Source organism: Sus scrofa, chromosome 13 (genome assembly GCF_054392235.1).
Source record: "Sus scrofa isolate SSC_HxYL_T2T_F1_AM1 chromosome 13, Sscrofa_HxYL_maternal_Yorkshire_Landrace_v2.0, whole genome shotgun sequence".
NCBI classification, from domain to species: domain Eukaryota; kingdom Metazoa; phylum Chordata; class Mammalia; order Artiodactyla; family Suidae; genus Sus; species Sus scrofa.
This window is the reverse complement of record NC_139395.1, coordinates 191,965,678-191,978,142: the sequence shown is the minus strand read 5'-3', so window position 1 is coordinate 191,978,142 and position 12,465 is coordinate 191,965,678. Positions and strand designations below refer to the sequence as shown.

At 33.7% G+C, this 12,465-nt stretch overlaps 1 long non-coding RNA gene across 2 annotated transcripts in view; it reads right to left on the bottom strand.

Moving 5' to 3' along the window:
• LOC102160577 (uncharacterized) overlaps window positions 1-12,465 on the bottom strand; it is a 218,314-nt gene that overhangs the window by 146,037 nt on the left and 59,812 nt on the right. Inside the window, exons 2-3 of one of the 2 annotated variants that reach the window (XR_014824980.1) lie at window positions 7,631-7,695; window positions 3,243-5,819 (exon numbers count right to left, since the gene is read on the bottom strand). The exons of the other annotated variant lie outside the window; for it this stretch is intronic. This is a non-coding gene — a long non-coding RNA (uncharacterized LOC102160577). Of the gene's footprint in view, window positions 1-3,242; window positions 5,820-7,630; window positions 7,696-12,465 lie in introns of those variants that run through there. 2 annotated transcript variants of the gene reach the window in all.

The window sequence follows — 12,465 nt, the reverse complement described above, 5'->3', positions numbered from 1 at the left end:
GAATAATTAGCCCTAGACTTTCACTATTCTGGAACTCCCTAGAACATCATAAAAGAAAGACTAGAAAGGATCAAACTCTTTCCTAAAAACTTCACGGCACTCCAGAACTCAAGAATACAAAATTATCTAGCACTCAAAAAAATTAAATTCACAGTGTCTGCTATCTAATCAAATATTACCAGGCATACAAGGAATCAGGGAAACACAACTCTTAATGAGAATAATCTGTTAGTAAAATGGAGCCAGAACTGACACACATGTAAGAATAGGAGATAGTAAAACTAGAAGGAATTATAATCATATTTCATATATGCTAAGTTAGATAGGGACATGAAAGGTATAAGCAGCACATATTAACTTCCTGGAGATGAAAACTACAAATTCTGATGTAAAAAATATACTGAATAGAAATAATAACAATACAGACAAGTTAATAAGAGTAATGAACTTGAATACATAATAATAAGAAAATTAAATACAGAAAGTTTTTAAAAAGTACATCAATCTCCGATGAGACAACTTCAAGCATCCGAATAAAAATGTAATTGTAACTAATGATAGAAAGGAGAGAGGAAAATAGGTAGATTATTTGAAGAAATAATGAGCAAGATTTTTCCAAATTTGATGAAAATTATCCAATACAATAAGGCACAACATAATTAAATTGCTCAAAACTGCAAACAAAGAGATAATCATATAAGTGAAAAGACAAAAAGATACAATACAGATAGGAAAAAAGGATACAGTAAATTTCTCATGGAAGATGATGTAAGCAAGAAGATAGGCAACAATTTTAAAGTACTTTAAAAAAATACTATCAACCTAGAATTTTATACTTTGAAATAAGTATTTTTCAAGAACAAAGATAATTTTAGATGCACAGAGGCTGAAACAATTCATTGCCAGCAGATGATTACTCTAAGAAATGTTAAAGGAAATCTTTCTGACAGAAGGAAAGTGACCCCTTTGGAAATATAAATCTATAAAACAAACAAACAAAAATTACAGAACCCTACTACATCTTGGTGGGAATGTAAACTGGTAAAACCACTATGGAAAACAGTATGGAGGTTCCTCAGAAAATTAAATATAGAACTACCATAGGACCCAACAATCCCACTCCTGGACATATATCCAGACAAAATTCTAATTCAAAAAGATACATGCACCTCTATGTTCATTGAAGCACTATTCACAATAGCCAAGACATGGAAACAACTTAACTGTCTATCCACATATGAATGGACTAAGATGTAGTACTATATACAATGGACTACTACTCGGCCATTAAAAAAGAATGAAATAATGCCATTGGCAGCAACATGGATACAGCTAGAGGTTATCATACTAAGTGAAGTAAGTCAGAAAAAGAAAAATACCATATGTTATCATTTACATGTGGAATCTAAAATATGCTACAGATGACCCATCTACAAAATAGAAACAGACTCACAGACACAGAAAACAAACTTGTGGTTTTCAAAGGGTGGGACGAGTGGTATGGTCTGGAGTTTGGGGTTAGTCAATGAAAACTATTGCATTGAGAATGGATAAGCAATGAGATCCTACTATACAGAACAAGGAACTATATCCAATCTCTTGGGATAAACCATGACGGAAGATAATATAAGAAAGGGAATGAGACTGGGTCATTTTGTTGTACAGCAGAAATTGGCACAGTATTGTAAATCAATTATACTTTAATTTTAAAAAACCCTGCAAATAATAATTATGTGGATAATATGTATGATTTTTTCATTATTTAAATACATTAAATAATAATTCACTATAAAAATGTAAGTAATGTGGATATTACAACATACAGAACTGAAATTTCTTACAACGGGAAGCAATTGGGAGGGCAGAAATAGAAGTACACTGTTAAAAATGTTCTTTTACCATAGGTAACACTTTACATATATGTGGTATATATCAGATGAAAGGAAACTATGAGAAGTTAAATATATATATTATAAACCAAATAACAACCACTGAAATAACAAAATGAAGAATTACAGCTAATAAATTGACAAAGAGATAAATGGGACTAATAAAAAACATACAATCCAAGAGAAGTCAGAAAAGGAGGAAAACAATAACAAAAAAGAAACTGAACAAACAGAAAATAAACAGTAAGGTAATAAACTAAAAGCTAACCATATTTTTAAAAATTACATTAAATGTAAGTAGTCTAAAAATTAGTATACTTTGGGGAATGACTGACAGGTTGACCGCCTCCATTATGGTTATGCCTTATCATATTTTAAAACCTTAAAATGCAGTTTACTGTATATAAATACACCACAATAAGTGTTTAAAATAATACATAAAATATAACAAACAAACCAGAACAAAGAGAGCACCTACAAATTATCATGTCAAACTTAAGAACAAAAGAGAAAAGACAGGAATGGTTCCAGATGAAGACACTAAATGCCACTGGTGACAATTAAATGCAACACATGTCCTGGATTGGATTCTGGACCAAACCGAAAGAAAAAAAAAACTGCTTTGCTTTTGCTACAAATTTGTGGAATAATTGCTGAATTTCTATAAGGTCTGAGGTCAGATAATCATATTATACCCATGCCAATTTTGGTACTTGTCCTGTGTTTACATAAAAGAATAAATAGCCTTGGTCTTTGGAAGCATTCAATGCAGTAAGGTAACACGGTATCCTGTCTACAACTTATCTGAAATATTTCAGGAGAAAATTAAAATGGTACATATGTACACTATTTCACATATGTGTGTGTGTATATACATATATAATGTGTACATATACATACACACATACATAACATACGATGTGCATGTGTGTATACAGAGAGAATGATTCAGCATTTATAGTAAAATGGTAACTGTGAAATCTGGTGAATATTTGCACTGCAAGTGGTATCTGCACTATTTTTTGCAACTTCCCAACATTTTTAAATTGTTTCAAATTTTTTAAATACAATTTAAAAAATGTTTTGCAATAAATGCATATCAAGTTTAAAAATATGTGAAAGGAAAGGATTCATTCCTTAAGGACACATATACATGTAGCATGTATAGAAACATTCATGTTAATGGTTAGCTCTGGGGAGGTTAGAGCAGAGTATATAATAGCTGTGTTTTATTTGCCAAGCTAATGGTGGTCTGGGTTTATGCATTTATTATTATTTATATCTTGATATATATAAAATATTGACAAATAATTTTTAAATAAAAAATACTCCTCTTTCATCCACAAAAAAATACATAAGAAATCTTTAATGGAATATTACTCAGCCATAGAAAGAATGAAATAATGCCATTTGCAGCAACATGGATGGACCTAGAAATTATCACACTAAGTGAAGTTATTCAGACAGTGAAAGACAAACATCATGTGATATCACATAACTGGAATCTTAAAAAAAGGATACAAATTAATTTATTTGCAGAACAGAAACAGAGTCATAGACTTTGGAAAAAAACTAATGGTTACCAAAGGGGACAGGCTGTTGGTGAGGGGTACTGGGGGCCTCAGATTGGCATATGCACACTCTGGTATATGGAATGACTGGCCAAAGGGGACCTACTATTGCAGGAAGAACTCTACCCAAAATTCTGTGATAACCTGTGAGGGAAAAGAATCTGAAAGAGAATGAATATGTGTACATAAATAATGGAATCACTTTGTTGTACAGCAGAAATTATCATACCATTGTAAATCAACTATACTACAATAAAACTTAAAAAAAAAAGAACTCATTAATAACAGCTATAAGTAGGAAATGTGAATGGGAGTACATACAGCTAAAAAGATTTCTGCTGATATTTTTGGAGTTTGTCTTCTACTTTATACATTTCAAAATTGTAAAATATGATTTTTTATTCAAAAAAATTTCTAAACTAGTAGAGAAAATGCATGACACATTAGGAATATATTCATAATATTGTGGTTATATATTACATATAAAATAATATACAAGGTAGTAAAAGTATTATTATAAAAATGTTCTTAAAAATAAAAAAAGTAGCTAAATTTCAAATGGCCAAAGAACATAAAAAAGACAACCCAACAAAATGGACAGAAATGGCCCATAAAAATATGAAAAAGCTGCTCTACTTTTTTATTACTAAGAATGTATATTTAGAAAACAGTGAGGCATTCTCAATGTGGTACTGTGGGTTAAGAATCTGGTATTGCCGCAGCTGTGGCATAGGTTGCAGCTGTGGCTTGATTCAATTCCTGGCCCAGGAGCTTCCATGTGCTATGCATGTGGCCAAAAAAGAAAAAGAAAAAGAAAACAGTGAAAGAACCTCTTTTACCTATCTAATTGTCAAAGATTTAAAAGCTAATCATGCCCAGATATTAGTGAAATTGTAAAAGATATATTTATAAAGACAATCTTAACTTTTACATCAAAAATTTTAATTATCCCCATTGACAAATTATTTTCACTTTAGGAATTTTTAGAAACTAATGGAAAAATAGGGGATGCTCACTGAACTTTGAATAAAATAGTAATAAAATATAAACAATCCAAATGTTCATCAATAAAACATACATAAAACAATCCAAATGTTCATCAATAAAACATACATATTTGGTTACATAAAATTCTATAGCCTTCTATCCATAATACGGAAAACTACAGATTGCTACAAAAAAGGATGAGTTAGATCTAGAGCTATAAACCCACAATATACAATTTAGTGAATATCTTATGAAACACCATGCATTTCACAATCTCATTTATGACTATGTATGTATATACATTTGTAGATAAAGCTGGAATATATATTACATATATGTATAATATATATATTTTTTCTGATCTAACTGTAGCTTTTTCCTGGCAGCAGGGAGAGGGCTGGGACAGGAAGAGTGAGTAGCATAACAACAGAATTTCCACTTATATATATTTCTCTATAATTTACTATTTACAGTGGACAAAAACAGCAAACACATAAATATATTTTCATTTTAGAAAAAAAAAAATCCAGCAGCCTAATGAAGGCAGAATATGATAGTCCTCCTGTGAGAATGCAAGTAACCTACCTTTGTGAAAATAAAGCAAAATTTAAAATCACAATGGATTGCAACCATCCTCTACTATACACTAGCTGTGTAAAACTGGAAATTTATTTAAATTTTGAGTCTCAAATTCTTGATCTGTACAGAGGAATACTGCTATCTACTTTAGACAGTCACTGAGATGACTACATAAGTCAGTATCTACAAAGTACCACAAGTGCTGAAGATATGTTAGTTTCTTTACTTTTAATAACAAGAGGATAACATTTAACATCATCAAGTCTCTAAATAATCAAGGTGTTTCTCAAATACAAGAAATATACCCAAGAAATGTCTGAATAATACACTTGAACTTCCTTAGAATGCCAGGCTTTAGAAGTTTGACAAGAAAATCACTTTACAATGTAACATTTTGATATTTCAGGAGTTGTATCTAGAAAATGTGATTTAGGAAGTGTAGCCTGACACTGAATTCCATCTCTATAATTGGCATTAGACATAGTCCCAATGAAAGGAGAAATGTTACTGAATTCTCACAAATTGCACATGAATAAAGGTGGTATCAAAACTACAGAAATATAAAAGAGTATAAGAGTTTATCTTTTACATGGACACTTGCTCTTTTCCTGCTGTTGCCCACAAGCAGGCGGCACACACTAGTACAGGTGGTCCTTTATAATCGTGTGCATAAAATAACTGAGTCATTTTCTGATTGGTAAACAATATGCAATGTCAGACTCTCCACACCATCTGTGTCACTCACCACCACAGTTTTCTGCAAAACTGCCAGCAGCACAAGCCCAGCACCTCACTGTTGGAGAAGTCACAGGAAGAAATACTTGGCATCTTTGGCAAAGCTTAAATCTGCTCTCAGTATTGAACCTGACATATGCCCCAAAGCAGAACATGTATGCTACTCTAATGATCTCTCCTGCTGTTTTATAATCAGAGACATAGATGGAAGGAGGTCTGCCATTTTTTTATTTGGCACCAGTCAGCCCACTGCACTCTGTTTTGGCAACCCTCTCCAAAAAAAAAAAAAAAAAAACCTCTCATATTTGGGAAAATTTGTGTTCAGATCATAAAACACAATCATTTCATTATTTCCACCACTATTTCCTAGGTGTAAGATTTATGCTTATTTCTAGATCCTTGCTTCAGCTTTCTTCAATTTTGGGGAAACATCATCTATACCATTTGAAAGAAGAATTGCTAACTGACAGTTCAGACAGACTTCTTGAAGTCTAAAAGAGCCTAGCTGTTAGTTGCCTTGTCAACTCCTCTTTTCATCGAAAGAAAGTAACACTGAGTCAGAGGGCATTATCTTGGCTTCCTTTTTAAAATGTCTGGTATTGACAGAAGCTAAAAATCAGAGCCTCAGCATGCACCATGCAGAGACAGTCCTGGAAAGACTTCTCCTTCCATCTCTCTTTTTTTGTTGTTTTCTTTCCTATTCTTCACAAGAGCCATATCCATATGGTGGTAGCCCCAGATCCAGGAGAAATTAATTTTGCCAAATCTCTTTTATATCAGGACTTCCACTTTTTTTTTGTACTAAAATCAGCTAAAAATGTTAATATGTTTTTGAGGGGCTGATGATTTCTATGTAAAAAGCCCCACATAAAACTTAATTCAATGGAGAAAAATGCAAAGTTTTGACTATAATTATTTTTAAATAATCCACACAGAATTAATATAATTCTAAATTATAGGTCCCATAGGCCAACACAACAGCTCAAACAGCTGATGATCTAGATCCATGAAAATTAAAAACCAGACAAGTGGCACATATATACTGTAACAAATCTGATATAAACAGGCTTGCTTTGGAAATCATTATTCACTTTTTTTTTTTAGTGTGATAAGCATACATATCATGATTATTATTTTAATGTGATAAGAATACATGTTATCTAATGCTCAATATGGTTTGGGGCCTGTTTTACTAAAGATAACTCTGCAAAAATATGACATCTAGAAAAGAAGCCATCATGATTTCAGTGTCCAAAATTCCATGTTCCTATAAATAAAAAGTGACTAATCCAATCAAAAGGCAATAAAATTAAAGCTGCAATTATAAAGTTGAAACTAAATGTATAGAGGAAAATGTACAGCTCTCAGCTTTGTAAACATAAACCCAGTATCAAACTAGTTATAATTCACATTAGCACACATTGTTTCCATATAAATCAGCTAAGATGATCTCTAGAAGGTGCACACCCTGGAGACAAAATTATTTGACTGTGATTTCTATCAGGCTGTGCAACTGTATCCTTGAATGTATTTCTATGAATATCTAGCTCCTATATTCTTGTTCTCTCATTGGATTGCTAGAATTTTGTTTTTCCTGATATTTTATATTTGTGAGTTTGTGAAGTAGTTCTTTCAGTGCCTTTTATTTAATGATCTCATGCAATGGTTTGCTGAGTATTAACATTAACTTGGTCCGGGTTCTACTGTTCACTTCTCTAACAACTCCTTAGAACTGCCGCTACTTCTATTCCCCATCGCCTGCTGCTATTAGCTCTTCCTATCTTAGGGGTGAGGATTTTATTTGTGTTAAGATGCAATTGAGATGTAAATACCTACCACGTTTTCAGTTCAAGTGGAAATAACTCTTACCTTACATTCATCCACAACCAAAAAATCTTTGAGGAGACCAAGTTTTAGGGGCCCGTCGATAAACCCTGTGTGATACAGAAAGGTATACGAGAGCCATCAACAGAGATGAGTGGTGGAAAACTACTACTCAACTCCTTCCATTACCTATAATAGCAGGTGAGGTCATTAGCCCCCACAGCACTTGTTTGAAACCTAAACAGGTACAGCAACTCACTATTAAGATCAATCCATTACTGAATTAGAAATACGACTGAATTTAGCAACAAATTTGTGCCAACATTACTTCTAGCAGCAGTAGGTTTTCAGCAGCAGATTGGCACTGTGACAGGGTCCATAATTTTCACAGTATGTGTTTCATAATTTGTCATGCACACTCTGATTGCTTGGCATATTGGCAGAGTCCACGGTGCTCTCTAAATGTCACCAAACGCATTTGAGGATTTGTCATGCACGGTCTGAGCAAGTGACACAACACAGCAGAGTGGCCAGGTTCAGGGCTGATTTTTGCACTCACTGTAAGTGTTCTTGAGCTCAGCCACCAGTGACGAAGACCTGGTGGGAGCTGCACAGCCCTTCTTTTGGAGCTGCTGATTTTTAATTCTGTGTCAAGTGATCATATGGATGCTGCCAGGAGGAAATACTATTACACTGCAGGTGTGACATGCACAGCATAGAATTTCTGCCTGATAATGTTCTTTTCAAATCATTTCTTGTAGTGTGCTTAACATTTTTTTCATACAAGCACAAAGAACATTTCACAAATTCAGAGTAAGTAAAAGGAGAGTAATAAATATGAATAGAGGTTGGAGGAAGCGATATTCGAGGAATTACCCAGTAAAGAGATTTTTTTTTTTTTTAAGAGAGATGTCTGCTGTTTTTATCAGAAAGGTGGAATGGTATTGGGATCAGAGAACCCTGGGCTAGTTGTCATAACACCTGGTTTCTGCAGGAACAACTCCTGAGTTTAGGCAAACCATCCATCCTATTTTTGGCAGCAGTATATGAGGGGGTTGGATGAGAGGACCTCTAAGGGGGCTTTCATGTCTAAACATTCCATTGTTCTAAGAGAGGAGCATGAGTTTATTAATATATTTCAGTCATCTTCTCTGTTTGCCTGCGATGATTGCATAATGCTCTTCCAATGTTTAGTAAAAGCTTCAAGAGCTACATCTGCTGGAAGCTTTCAGTTGCCTAGGATTCCAGCCATTATCTTATCACTTTTAGTCACTGTCTTTTAGGAGGAGAAAGGAAATTAGTCTTTTTTATACATTTGGGTCCCGTGGATGCACCTGTTACTATGAAATCTGTTTGATGATAAATAACTCACATATGCTCAAGAGCGCTGTCTTGACATGTGCAGTGAGAGACCTTCACAGACATATGTTGTAAAAAGCAATAGCTGTGACTCTGTATTGGCTCACGGATCAGTGAAAGTAGAGGAGTGAGTGGAGGCTAACAAAGGCTGTTTGGGCAGGGAAAGAAGCTGAGGCTTTTGCTGGGAGATTTTGAAATTTTGAAAATTTCACACCTTTATACTATGCACACACCAAAAAAAAAGTCATAAAAAGCACACATTACTCACATACACCTATTGGCCAAAGTAGTCATATATAAAGCCATGTGAAACATACAGAATTTTTACTTTTAAAAAATTCAGAGACTAGAATCATTTGTTTAAGATTTTTAGCTTTTCAAAAAATGAAATATTCTCTCCTCCAAAAAGGCTGCCAGGATTTTAACCTTGTTGAAAATATCGTTCATTCTAATTTTCCGTGATCAACCAGATTGAGATAAGCAGAACCATCAACCACTCTTTCTTCATTTCTAGGAAAAAGTGTTTTGTTTTATTTTGTTTTTGTTCTTTAACTAACTTTTATATGGATAATTTTCTACTATTCACACACACTGCCAACTCTCTGCTACAAAGCAGGTGGTCTTGAACTGTCATACTCAGATCTTGCCACATGTACACATGATCAAGTGATGACTCATTTAGGTCCTATTTTTCCCCCTACCATCTGATGAAAATTCGGTATCTTACTTTACAAATTCTATTACCTAAATTCATAAAGCTGTTCTTGTACCTTTTATTAGTTAACTTTTGAAACTGATTTGCTCTGATCCTTAAAGTTTCCATTTTATTATTTTAGAATATACCACCATTCTGTTTTCCAAATATCCTTTTAAAATTATATCCTGAGTAGAAGACTAGACAACTTTTATAGAGATACAGACACTCTTCACATGCAGAAAATTAACTACTCCAAAATAGTACTGAACTGAATATATTATGAAAAATAGGTTTGATACTCTTTACACAAGAAATATCTAACCTAATTTCTTCTCTGATGTGTGATTCTCAGAAAATGTTTATGAATCCCTGTAATGATCTGTAGCTCCTGCACAATCAGCCATAGAAAGCCCTCAAATCTATACAAACTTTTCCTATGAACTTATGAAAGACATTCACCTTCAGTTATACCTTAACTACACACATACACAAACATGTCTGTCTAAAAATGTTTGGTCAGTAAATTAATTAATTGAAGTATATGCTTGATTTGAAATAATGTTTGCTTTCAAATTTTTATCATTTCCACTCTCCATGATGCCTAGATGATGAAGAGATAGAAAGCAAAATATTTCATATTTTAAGTTGTCAATCTAATTCTCAAAAGAATGTGTGTACAGCACTAACAATTTGAAAACTTTGGAGTCTTGCTTTTTTTTTAACTCAACAAAATCTGCATTAGCCTATTTTACACCTTAGTTGTCCTCATTCCATTCACAATTGTTTATTTACTTTTCTATAAATACTTAGTGTTCACAGGTAAATGCACAATTGTCCTCTTGCCCTATTTTCCTGTGATTTCCCACTTGTATTAAAGGACTTGATAATGAGTATATCTCATTTACTTGGTGGTATTTCCTTAACCAAAATTGTACTAGCTCATCTCTTGCATTAGCTTTAGAGGTCTAAACTTCTGTTTAATTATTTTTGTAACTACTACTCATTCCCTGGATAAAAGAGCTATATAAAGGCATTTCTGTTAGAGGCATACTATATTCCATGACTAGAGAAATAAAATAAATTTGCTTCTAGAAAGATCATCAAATATGTGCCTTATTATAAGAAACAGAGGACAGTCTATCATTTCAAAAAACCCAGGAATAACCATAAAAGCCCTTTTGTCTCTAGCTCAAGTGCCTTTACAGTGCATTTTTATTTATTTATTTTTGCTTTTTAGAGCTGCAGGTGCAGCATGTGGAAATTCCCAGGCTAGGGGTTGAATCAGAATGGCATCTGCCGGCCTACGCAACAGCCACAGCAACATGGGACCTGAGCCACATCTATAACCTACACCACAACTCATGGCAATGCCAGATCCTTAAGCTGCTGAGCAATGCCAGGGATGGAACCTGCATCCTCACGGATACCAGTCAGGTTCATTACCACCGAGCAGCAATGGGAACTCCACTTTACAGTATAAAGTCCTGAGCTTTCAAATAGCACTTCGTCTACCAATAGATTTTCTCAGAGGTAGCATTAGTTGTCAACTTTTGCATAAACTGCAATTGGACCATCCTGCTAGAATCATAGGTCTCTCCACTGTGAGTGATACATGAAGGTCATGTTACACATTTGTTGAAGTAATCAGGAAATAATACATTTTTTTCTTATACACATTACAAGACAAACTAAGAAGGAAAAACCAAGTTAAAGATAAATTTTAAAGATTTTCTCCACCTATTTAGCCAATAACTGCTAATATTCTTTTACTTTGCAATGTAAATATAAACAAGAGTCTTACTATCATGGAGTTTGTATACTCATAAGAAAGATAATAAGTTAATCATTAATTTGCATGAATACATCTGCATATATAAATATGCATGCGCATAAATACATATTATATAACACGTGTATACACATCATATATACATATATATGAATTCATACCACATGTGTGTGCATATATGTGTATATATATATATCAGGAAGTAGTAAATGATTTACAAAGAAATTCAAGTGAACAGCAGGAGACAGAATGTGTGTGCCTGGTTTTCTCAGAAAGCATGTCATGCACTGTGTTGAGGGGAAATGAGGAACTGTGGAAAGGAAGAGACAGTCCTCTGATCCCACTTGGCCTCTTCTGTTCATCTGTGTGGCAGGATGTATACTGGAGATCACTGCAAAGCTATGCTCTGCCTACCTTTTTCTTTTCATTCTGCCTTCAGTGAGGGAAATGAAAAATTCAATATTAGCCAGGGTCCTTCCATGGACACCTCAATTTTAGTAAACCCAAGTTTCTATCAATTCTCTAATCAGAATTTCTCAAGATTCATCCTTAATCTCACTTTCTATGGAGAAGATACATCCATTGTTCTAAATCTAGTGCTTTTCATCTATTGATTTTGGATATTTGATACCCAGCCTCTAAAAACTCTTTATCATCCCACATATATATGTGTTTAGGATACACAACAAGGCCCAGCCAGCCAGCACTTATTAGGCAACACTTTGAGAATTCTGCTTGGTACTGGAGGCAGCAGTAAACTAGGTAAATTTAGTCACTTATAACCCAGAAGTGGATACACCAAATTTAAAAGGTAATTAAGAGGCAGGGACCAGATCATGAGGACACTTACATAGCACATTCAAGAGTCTAACTTTACTCTTCAGGAATTAGAAAGCCACTGAATAATTCAAAATAGCATTCTCCCTGGAGGGCCCCATTATCACTAATTCTTTTCAGAGAATACCACCATGGATTTTAAATTTTTATTTAAGATCCCAAATCAAATGAAAATTATATCAGGTAGAAGATATTAAA